Raw genomic sequence first — 12,454 nt, forward strand, 5'->3', positions numbered from 1 at the left:
AACACGGAATTTCAGTCGCCACGCTTCGACCATTAAAAGACGCCCACGTCACCGCTTTTGCGGCAGACGCATGCTCCTATCTTCCATGTCGCTGGCAGGATGCCACGTTCCTCGATGCGGCCTTGCGCCCCATGATCGACTTTAAACTCAAACCTGAGAAATCCAACGCCCTATTCCGCCTTCCGGCTTCCGACCGTGACATAATTGAAATCAATAGCAGCCCACTCAGTCAGACTTCCCTCGTGAATCAGCGCATTATTACTGCTGATTCTCCCCTCATTCACCACGGACCATGCTGTGTGTCGGCCACAGATCGTCAGGTAATTCAAGAAGAAGTCAACAAAGTGCTAGCCAAAGAAACCATTCAACCCTCCTGGAGCCCTTGGACATCTCCTGCTGTGCTCGTTAGAAAGAAAGATGACACGTGGCACTTCTGCGTCAATTACCGCCTACTTAATTGAATCACGAAAAAGGACGTTTATGCTTTGCCCCGAATCGATGACGCCCTCAATTGTCTCCCCTGCGCGCGATACTTTTCTTCAATTGACCTACGTTATGGCTATTACCAGATTGCGGTGGACGAGAAAGACCAAGAAAATACGGCGTTTGTAACTCCCGACGGCCTATACCGACTCAAGGTGATGCCGTTTGGGCTATGCAACGCCCCAGCCACGTTTTAGCGTAGGATGAACTCAATATTGCAAGGGTGCAAGTGGTCAACATGCCTGTGCTACCTGGATGATTTCCTTGTATATTCGCCTACATATGAGACACACCTCTAGCACTTGTCAGTGGTGCTCGACATGTTTCGCACTGCTAGCTTTCAACTAAACTCGTCGAAATATCACTTAGTCCGCCAGCAGATTACGGTGTTGGGACACCTTGTCGACGCATCAGGTGTGCAGCCTGACCCGAAGAAAATTCGTGCCGTCAGGACCTTTCCTGTGCCCCAGTCTGTCAAGGACGTCCGGAGCTTTGTGGGGCTTTGTTCCTATTTTAGAAGGTTCGTGAAAGATTTTGCAACGATCGCTCGACCACTCACCGACCTTCTGAAAAAAGGCGTGGCTTTTACGTGGGGTTCTGCTCAAGCGGCTGCTTTTTCTCACCTCATCACCATCCTCACGACGCCACCTATACTGGCACACTTTTATCCGTCCACTCCGACAGAAGTCCGAACCGATGCAAGTGGTCACGGGATTAGAGCCGTCCAAGCCCGACGCCAACGGGGACTCGACGGATTTATCGCCTATACGCTAGCCGCCTTCTCACAGCTGCCGGGCGCAACTATTTAATAACAGAGCGTGAAAATGTTGTTCTTGTTTGGGCGGTCATGAAATTCCGCTCATATTTATACGGCACGAATTTGTCTGTAATAATGAACCACGATGCTCTATGTTGGCTTTCGTCACAGAAGCTTCCTACTGACCGGCTTGGGTGCTGGGCTTTGCGACTGTAGGAATATACCTATACAGTCACGTACAAGTCGGGAAGCCTACAGCAGGACGCAGATTGCCTCTCCCACTACCCGGTCGGTGAATTGAGCTCCATCCCTGACACCGACACCGATACTTGCGTCTTCTCCGTTTCGCAACTGACCCGCATCGATGACGAGCAAGGCCGTGACGCATCCTTGCATGCTATAATCGAACATCTCGAATTACCATTTTCCGACAGGTCCCATTGCTCGTTTGTCCTCCACGATATTGTCCTATACCGCCAGAACTTCTACCCCTATGCACCAGCACAGTTGCTCGTCATTCCAAAACACCTCCACTCGGCAGTTCTCCACGAATTTCATGACCTTCCAACTGCCGGTCACCTTGTGTGTGTCATGCACTTACGACTGGATTCACCTATGCTTGTTTTGGCCAGGGCTTCCACGCTCAGGCAGAAAATACGTTGCGGCTTGTGATAAATGTCAACGCCGCAAGACACCATCGACTATGTTTCCATGATTCTGTGGCTCCCCCGCTTAGGGTGGAACCACTCTTTGATGAAGCAGTTGCCGACACAACTGGTTCTTGGGGAGCTCCGATGCCATTTTCTTGCTTTTTGCTCGCGCTGACTTTCCCACTCGACACGGAAAGCACAACTCTTCACGCTGTCTTTGCGCAGAATGCCTGCATGAGGCGTTCCGCAATGCAGTAACAGTGCTAAAAATGGCTGCAGAATGTTTTCCTTTCACAGAGATGCAAAATGACAGCTCCTATGAACCGCTAAAATCAAGCGTAGAATGTGTGAGCCGACGAACCATACCTCTATATGCAATGTGAGTACCTGATTCGTAGCCGTGCGAAATCCATACGCCAGCGTGTCTGAACCACTCTTTCTAAGACGCAGACTTGATATTTTATGTGTTCAATTGGTGGAAACGCAGCCTCTTACAGCGGGGACCAACAACTGGTGCATTTACAGCTCCTTTTTTTCAGTTGATAAAGTGAACTAACACGGACGTTCGGAAAATACGATCAATTTTTCTGAACCACTAAGGCTGTAGCTATCTGAAGAGCTTCGCGCTTTTTTTATCGAAATTGCTTACTACGCATCTTTGCGTCTACATAGCAGTGTGAGGGGTAAATCTGAGAGCTCAACACTTGTGAAGCGCTATGCATGTGTTTGACAGTGTTCTTTATGAAGGTATTTTATACGTTATGTCGTGCAGAAAAATTATTATGCTATTTCGACAGTTATCTTAGCTTATCTTATCTGTAACGGAAGTAGGTGAAATTATTTGGGAACATATCACCTCTATAATTGCTTCTCGGCCTTTTGGCTAAGATCAAAGTTTAAGCCCTGATACTGGACGTCTGCTTCCCTTTAGACAACCGCATGCAGGCGTTCCAGGAGGCTCGGAGGGTCAAGGAGGAGAAGTATGCCCCTCTACAGCGACTTCTCCACCAGTGCTTCCAGCGCGTTTCCGCTGAAGCTATCATCGTTGGCTGCCTCGGCTCTCGGGATCCGGCCAACGATCGTTTTTGCCGCAGGTTTTGTTCAAAGAACTACCTGCTGACCATGAAAAGACTGTGCTTGTAAGACACGATCGCTGCCTCTACGACGATTCATAGTAGCCATACTAGTGTCTTGTAAATAGGGTTTTGATTTGAGAAGCGACACCGCGTCTTTTGCACCTTTACAGCTTTATTCACACTAACACTACTAACTGTTTTTAGCCTTTTGTTACTTGTTTTATTTATACACTTTAATATCCATTTCGTTGTGTTTCTTCTGTAACCAGATAAGATGTTTGTATGTAAGAAGTACAAATAGAAAATTCAGTTCTTATCAGCTTAATTGCACCTCTATGTGCCGTATTCATGCAGTTTGGTCGATTTCATTGATTTGTCGTACTTTGTTCTTATCGCTCGAAGGAACAAATCGCGTGTATTAACAACGTCTATTTTCCGTACAGGGTTCCTTTACAGAATGCCGAATTCAACTAAAGCGGGCAGATAGATTGAAGAAGCTGAAGCCAAATGCTGTACCAACACTTTTACCATTCAAACGTCAGCAATTTAAACTGTGTGCAGTGTCTCAATCAGAATGAGGGTTCACGTTTGATCCTAAATCGATTGCGGGTGCTCGAAAACACATAATGATATATATTGCCCCTTCGTGTTCTGTGCCAGTGAACATTGAGCCAGTTCTGTGCCAGTGAACGAAGAAAACGAAGAGGAGCAACCAGCACCAGCGAAGACGTCCTTCTTCGTGTCTGAGATTTTGACAGTCGCGTCTTCTTGTACATTTCTTCGAGCTCCCAGCGCGTGACAACTTGTGGAGGCGCTGGGTAACGTTAGGCACCGAACCCCTCCCAGTACCATACCGAAGCTCCAGCCCCATACCGGTTGCTACGCCTGTTCACTGTGCTAGCCGAAGCATCCGTGAACTGGACCCTGAGTTCGGACTTCTCTCAGAAAGAATCACGGCCCCAACTATCCCAGGCCGCGCCGTCTCAAGCGGCTCCAACACAGCCGTTATGGAAGGCACAACGCCAATGCACTATACGCTGTTCAAACCACGAACGCCGAAGCCCTTTCATGGTGCTGTCCATAAGGATGTTGAGAATTGGCTGGTCCACTATGACTTCGTTGCCGCTCATAATATTTGGGATGGCACAGCCAAGCTCCGACATGTGTACTTCAGTTTGAATGACAAATGCGTGCTTGGTACGAAAACTGGGAAGGTGTGTTCACACCATGGGTGGACTTCAAACGCCGGCTTTTCGAAACGTATGCAAGTCACGATCGCCGAGAGCGAGCTGAACGTGAACTCCAGTTCCGTATGCAAATGCCGAATCAAGGCGTAGCAATGTATTTTGAGGACATGACACGTCTTTTTCGGCGAGCTGACCCTCACATGCCAGAAGAGAAGAAGGTGCGATACCTGATGCGTGATGGAGCAGTTGTTTGGTAGTCTTGTACGAAGCCCCCCTCCCCCCCCCGCCTAAGTTTATGTCAGCGTTTCTCGCTGAAGCCATCCTGATTGAAAGCACGCTTCGGCAACAGACTCAGACGTACGAGCGACAAGTGAACGTTGCCTCTGTTACGAACAACTTGGGCGGTCTTGGGGGCCACGTCGACTTCTACTGAGAGCATGTCTACTTCAGTTTGAATGACGGGGTGCGTGCTTATTACTAAAACCGGGAAGGCGTGTTCACGCCATGGGTGGACTTCAAACGCCGGCTTCTCGAAACGTATGCAAGTCCCGATCGCCGAGAGCGAGCTGAACGTGAACTCCAGTGCAGTATGCAAATGCCGAATGAAGGCGAAGCAATCTATGTTGAGGACATGACGCGTCTTTTTCGACGAGCCGACCCTCACATGCCAGAAGAGAACAAGGTGCGATACGTGAAGCGTGAAGGAGCAGTTGTTCGGTGGTCTTGTACGCAGCCCACCTCCCTCAAGACTACGTCAGAGTTTCTTGCTGAAGCCGTCTTTATTGAAAGCACGCTTCGGCAACAGACCCAGACGTATGAGCAACAAGTGAACTTTGCCTCTGCTACGGGCTACATGGGCGGTCTTGGGGGCCACGTCGACTTCTTCAGGAGCTCATACGCTCTGTAATCCATGAAGAACTGTGGAAGTTATCAGTACCCTTGGCGCCCCTGTAAACCCTTTGTCTGGCATCGCCGAGATGAAGTTCAGCAGGCACTACGAGCATCATCCAGTCAGACAGAGTCGAGGCCCATGAATGACTTCCCTTGCATGTCGTATGCGCAAACTCTGCTGCAGCCAGCAGCACCTATGGCTCCGCCTCCCATCGCGATCCTGCCATGCTTCCGGCAGACCAAACTCTGCGCCAACCTGCACCACATTTCACTCCGCCCTATACCAAAGCCCCAGCCATGCTTCAGGCAGTCCAAGTGGGCCCGTAATTTAGCGACCGCCGACCGATTCCACGAAAGTCGTACGTGTAGCGGGCCCCCGATCGACGTCCTCTTTGCTATCACTGTGGAGAACATGGGCTCACAGTGCACTTATCGAGAACTGAGACTCCGTGGTTTTTTCGGCCGACTCCTTACCTCCTAGGTTCGGCCAGTGGCCTCCAGAAATTGTGGAATACGTTGCCTAGCAGCGCGGATCGACATTTCGGCACCACTGACGTTCTTCATCTTCACGGCGGTTCTCGCCGAATCATCGCACCTATTCGGGCATGATGTAAGGTCGGTCCCCGCATCAGATAGCCATAGCAGCCTTCGGGAGCAAAGCTGCTCAGACTGGTTATGCTCAAGACCCCTATCTACGTGGATTGAAGATACCGGCGATACATAGAGAACATCACCAGCTGATTGCGGAAGAGTTTCCTTAGATATTCCTGTTGTTCTAGATGGTCACGAAGTCAATGCTTAAGTGGATACTGGTGCGGGACTATTTTATAATTAGTGAAAAACTGGCCGCCCTTCTGAAGAAAGTAACGACGCCTTGGAACCAAGCGCCAGTTTCTACAGCTAGCGGGCATATTGTGACGCCACTCGGTATGTGCACGGCAAGATTGCAAGTCCGCGGTTGTACATTTGTTGCCAGTTCGAGCGTTTCCCGGCAGTGTTCTAAAGACCTGATCATTGGCATGGGTTTTTTCAGGGAGCATGGTGCTATATTGATATTCGATGACGTCTAGTCACTTTCGCGACCACAAATGCCACAACAGCTTACGCGGACCCAGCCACTCCCGAGTGTCTATCGACGACGCTGTACGTTACCACCCCAAGCCACTGTTGTGGTTCAGGTGGCATGGAACGGAGTGATGCACGGTGAAGCAGTCGTGAAAAGCAATCACTCACTTCTGCTGTCTCAGAGTGTCTGCGTAGCGAGAAGCCTTCTTGACCTTCGTGATGATGACTGCGACGTTTTTGTCACAAACTTCAGCTACCAGCACCGGCACCTTTTTTCTGGAGCTGTCAATGCCTGCACCAACCCAGTCGCCAATGTCACTGAGTGTTTTGCTTCCGAGGCCATCGACACTGCTGAAGCGCCTTTGCGCAGCGTCAACATCAATCCAACGCTTTCTGAAGCGAACAAGCAGCGTTTAAGCGAGCTGTTGTTAGAATTTCACTCATTCTTTGCACGTTCTTCAAAGATACGTCAAACACCGAGAGCGAAACATCGTATTATCACCTACGGCGACGCGCACCTTATACGACAGCAGCCTTATCGTGTTTCGCTAACCAAATGGCACGTGATTCAAACGCAGGTTAAGGAAATGCTTTAGGATGGCGTGATACAGCCTTCAAGAAGCTCTTGGTCATCACCAGTCGCTCTTGTGAAAAAGAAAGATGGCACACTTCGATTTTGTGTCGAGTACAGAAAGTTGAACAATGCCACAAAGAAACATTCGTATCCGTTGCCCAGAGTCGGTGATTCTCTGGACAGGCTGCGGCGCGCGAAGTATTTTTCGTCCATCGACTTGAAGAGCGGTTATTGGCAAATAGAGGTCAATAAACGTGACCAGGAAAAGACCACTTTTGTAACGCCGGATGGCCTTTACGAATTCAAAGTGCTTCCTTTCGGCCTCTGTTCCGCTCCAGCCACATTCTAGCGATTGATGGACACCGTCCTGGCAGACGTCAAGTGGAAAAACTGTCTCGTTTACCTCGATGATGTCGTTGTGTTTTCGGGAACGTTTGACGAGTATCTTTGTCGCCTTAGGAATGTGTTCGAAGCCTTTAGATCAGCCGATCTCACACTCAAGCCTGAGAAATGTCATTTCGGCTACAAAGAATTAGATTCTTGGTCACGTCGTGAGCACCGATGGTGTTAGTTCTGATCCTGACAAAACTGCTGCCGTTGCCGCTTTTGCAGCTCCAACTGACAAGAAAAGTCTTCTACAATTTCTGGGTCTGTGCGTGTATTACCAGCGCTTTACAGAAAATCGCTCCAACATTGTGGAGCCACTATTACGCCTCACGCATGATGACACACTATTTGTCTGGTCTGACGAACCGAAGGCTGCCTTCGCGGAAGTACAGCACCGGCTCTCTTCCCCTCCCGTGCTCAGCCAGTTCGATGAAGATGCTGACACACAAGTACGCACTGATGCCAGCAATATTGGTCTTGGAGCTATTTGGGTACAAAGACAAGATGACATTCAACGGGCAATGGCCTACGGAAGTCGCACTGTCTCGCGCAGAATCTAACGTTACCACATCTGAGAAAGAATATGTCGCGATCATTTGGGTAATAACAAAGCTCAGACCATATCATTATGGAAGAACATTTAAAGTGGTGACTGATCATCATGTTTTCTGCTTGTTGACCAATCTACGAGACCCTTCAGGACGATTAGCACAATAGAGTTTCCGCCAACAGGAATGTGATATCACCATCTTGTACAAGTCAGGCAAAAAGCACGAAGATGCCGACACGCTATCACGAAGACCTCTTCAATCCACCAGTACAAGCGCAGAATAGAATGACGCCTTCGTGGCATATCTCAGCGAGCTGAATATGATGTGTCATCTAACGAAATGACGCTGTTCTAAGAATGAATATAGATCACTCAAAAGGTGGCACTACGTCCATTACTCGTCCGATGTTGCGAACTTTGCCATAAATTTGCCTACGAAATGGCGTCTTATACAAAAGGAACACCGGTGCTAGTGAAAGATCTCATCTTCTCGTCGTGCCTGAAGCCCTCCGAGTTGACGTCTTATCAGCTTGCCTGGACGAGCTCACATCCGGCCATCTGGGCTACTCGTGAATTATGGATCGGATGTGACAACTCTACTACTAGCCTAAAATGTCTGCCTGCGTCAAACTCTACGTGAAGGGATGCCATGAATGCCAGCGTCCCTAGACAACACCCTTAAAGTCTGCAGGTCATCTACAACCGATCGAGTGTAGAAGGCTAGTTTCTTTTTTATTCTTCCCGCAAGAAATGAATTATTGTCGCAGCCGATTATTCGACGCGTTACGCTGAGACGAAGGCATTTCCACGAGCGACCGCATCGGAAGTTGCCAGTTTTTATGCATCAAATTACGCCATGACATGCCACCCCATCATATGTCATCAATTATCGAGAGACATCATTCGCAGCGAAGCTCTTGGATTATATCTTCCGGTTGAGTTACACAACCCATCGAAAGACCACTGAACATCACCCTCGGAGTAGTGGTTTACCAGAAAGGCGAAACAAAACGCTAGCCGACATGAAATATATGTATGTGGATGTGCAGCACAAAACGTTGGACGACATTCTGCCGTACGTAACATTTGCGCGCAACACCGTTACACAGGAAACTACACGCTTCACGCAATTTTGGCTCGTTTATTCCCAAGATGTCAGAACTATGCTAGACGCCATGATTCCGTATGAGGACATAGACAAGCTCGACCAATTGGCCCCGTACATCAATTTGTACATTCATCGCGCTGAGGAAGCATGCTAACTGGCCCGTATCACATCAGAACTCAACAGTGCGCAGATGCACGGCAGTACAACACCCACCATCAAAAATTTAATATAAACCAAGCTTGGGTTGGACACCCATTATGCGGCGTTGTCTCGTTGAGAAACTCTTAAGGAAGTACTTTGGACCTTAAAAAGTACTCAGACGTGTGAGCGACGTGAACTATGAAGTGGTTCCAGAAGGAGGCTCACCATCATCTGAGCGCTGGTTACCACGTCCAGAGACTGTACACGTCGTCCGCCTAAAGCCATACTTTACGCGGTGACGCGAATTTTCTTCATGTGCCAGTGAACTCTTCATGTGTACAGTGAATGCCGTTTATTTCTGATTGCGGGGCCCAGAACGCATTTTGTCTGGTGCAACACTTTGTTTAATGTTTGTTTATGTTGCCTACTTTGACCCACTGCTGTGCACGCTTTTGTTTGAGCATCGGGTCGATGATCTTTTGGGAGGAGAAGTAATGCCACCTGGTGTTCTCTGCCAGTGAACGGTGAGCCAGTCCTGTGCCGGTGAACAAAGAAGACGAAGACGAGCAACCCGCGCCAGCGGAGACGTCCTTCTTTGCGCCTGAGATTTTGACGGTCGGGTCTCCTTGTACGTTTCTTTGAGCCCCTAGCGCGTGACAATATATATATATATATATATATATATATATATATATATATATATATATATATATATATTATAAATAAATCAATATATATATATATATATATAAATATATATATATACACCCAAGTAACACAGAATGTTATCTCAACGTTGAGTGAAAGCGCCCAGATGTCAGTCAGCAACGTTGCCTAAAAGCGTTTTGATCACATGGTAACGGTACTTGTAACATTCAAGACGATATGGCAACGTCCAAGATCACATTTTCAACATCACGGCAATACTTTCGCAACATACCAGCAACGTAATTTCAACATATCGGCAACGTAACGTCAACATACGAGCAATGTGATGGCAGCATACCTACAACGCGATGTCAACATTGCTGTGTGAAGTGGTAACTTTTATGCGACGTGCGAAGATAATATATACTAGTGGTGTGCGTTATTATTAAAAGGCATATTCACTTGCTAAGGGAACCACCACGAAGCTTCTGGCTGGGAAAAAGCTCTGGTATGGTGCGACAATATGCAATATTATTGTCCCTGCAAAAAAAAACTGTTTCCAAATAGCTCTTTATCAACGCATGCGTACATGCATAAACAAGTGGTGTTGGAACAGCCAAGCTATAGAAATGTCAAAACACACTTGTGTATGTCCGTAAGGCCAAAAACACATTTTTTCCAATCCCATAGCTTCCAACACATGTGATATGCATACTGCATTTCTTAGAGAATTGAAAAATGTGGTTTGGCTCTGTGTAAGCAATGACTACAATAGGTGAACTTGTGTTGATGGTGCAGTATTTTATGTGCAGAATCGCAGCAACCATGAGGACATGCAGTCACACAGCTTAGGCAGGAAAATTACGCTGAAGTGGCTGAATGCCATATGAAAGAAAAAAAGAAGACATTTATTTACGAAGATTACTTACTTCTTAAATATTTTTCGTTGTCACTGAACAAGACAAGAATGGGAGTGTTAGAAAACACATTTTAAGCATTCAGTATTGTATATGAATAAGGCACGTTGCAAGTTTCTTTCATACTATGTCAACTGCTGGGTCGTAAAAATCAAATACAGGTGCAAAATGAAAACACAACTTGTTTAAACAATTTTAGCAAAAGTTTGATGCAAATCACTTTTAAATATAGTATTGTAAAATATCAGTGGGAAAGTGAATGGGCAAAGAAGAAGACACTGGCGAAACTGCTATGTGTTAAATACATAGGAGGACACGAATACCATAGACAGCCATTGCCTTGTCGGTAATTTTGCAACAGTGATTCATGCATTGTATACAATGATGGTTGCCACTGCTGTTGACAGTCCATGTCATGATTTCATGAACAGAGAAATATAGCAGCATTGAAAAACTGGTACATCCCACTCAGGTGCAGCTTGTTTTGACGGAGCTTAAAAGGTTCAAAACAAGAACTTTTTACCAAAGCAGGAAAACCTGCCGATATCTGTGTAGCCAAACATGTTGCACATCAAAAGAAGCTGATCAGTTTGAAAACAACTGAACATCATGATTACTGCCTGACACGCATTCAGTGACAAGCGGCTAAATAAATGTGGCCGATTGATTACATAAAAAATATGCATTTGAAAGTTGAGGTAGCCGATACCCGGTCCGAAAAAGCGAAATGCGATCAGTGGAGCAACTGCTAGGTGTAATTCGCGCAAAACAGTGACGTCCCAGCCACAACCAAGCGAGAAATATTGATCACGAAACGAATACACAAGGCATGCAACTATTTTCTCTTCAGTTAATTACCAAGTCGTTTTCCTATTGTCCATTGGATAAATAAACTTCCTTGACACAAATATTCTTGTTCATTCAGTCCAGATTTTTAAATTTGTATCTAGAGGTGAGCTCAAGCTATCTTTAGATTGTTATGCACTGCTCTGCATAACTGCCTAGTATTTTTCATTTATGCATTTCTTGTGTTGTGTGTGCCACTATTTTTAGCATTTCAACTTTTTTGGATTTGCAGTAAATGCAGCTTCCATGTTGATTCTTTGTAGAAAGCGTTTATGCGCATCTTAGAAAACGTCGCAAGTACTCTCAATTGTTTGCGGAAGTCGTTAGGAAAAAAGTTGATGTTTCGAAAATTTTCAGAACGACTAATATGACAGTGTACCCTATTTCTCACAAAAATATAATAATAATATAAAGTAATAATAATTTCTCACAAAAATACCAGAAATGTCAACTAAGGACACACGTACAATCATACTTGTGGGCACAAGAAATGCAATCTTCTAGAGTAGAATGATGAATTGACACCAACCTGCCTCAGCATCAGAGAAGCAACTAACAGCCATAGCGCCACAGCAGTACACATGCCCAGTGGAGTTCACATATTCAATCTGAGCAGCACATTGATGTTGCCAGTCTTTGATCGAGACTTTGCCAATGTGGTTCGACTTGAGTGAACAAGCTCGTCAGGTCAAGGTACGTCCAAGAGGGATACATTGTCGACGATGTCAGCAAACAGCAATTGCAGGCAATAGCTGTGACGACCGTTGAACAAGTCATGATACGAAAGAATCAGTCGGCAATGAGAGCCTGCATTATGAAGAGGAAGTGACTAGACCCATACTAGTAGCTTATCAAGCAAACAAGATATATAAATAGAAACGTTTCTCTAAAAATGCAGAGAATTGGCTGACAAAATCTGTCGGCAACATCCTATGAAAGCTGTGCCAGGACTGACAGAAAGCTATGCAACAATCCAGCAGTGAAAAAACACAGCAGTGAGGAAACTGAAATAGTGCAGAGATGAAAGTTCTGAAGTTTTTTTAGCTGAATGATTGGCTCCTTACTCAGTATTGATGGCAAAGAATCAACTTTCGAGCTTATTTACGGTCTTATTTCAGTTGTTGAGCTCTAACATATTCAGTCTGCGTAGTTATTTTCAGGGTGGCAATGTTCG

Source organism: Rhipicephalus microplus, chromosome 9, assembly GCF_043290135.1.
Source record: "Rhipicephalus microplus isolate Deutch F79 chromosome 9, USDA_Rmic, whole genome shotgun sequence".
NCBI lineage: Eukaryota > Metazoa > Arthropoda > Arachnida > Ixodida > Ixodidae > Rhipicephalus > Rhipicephalus microplus.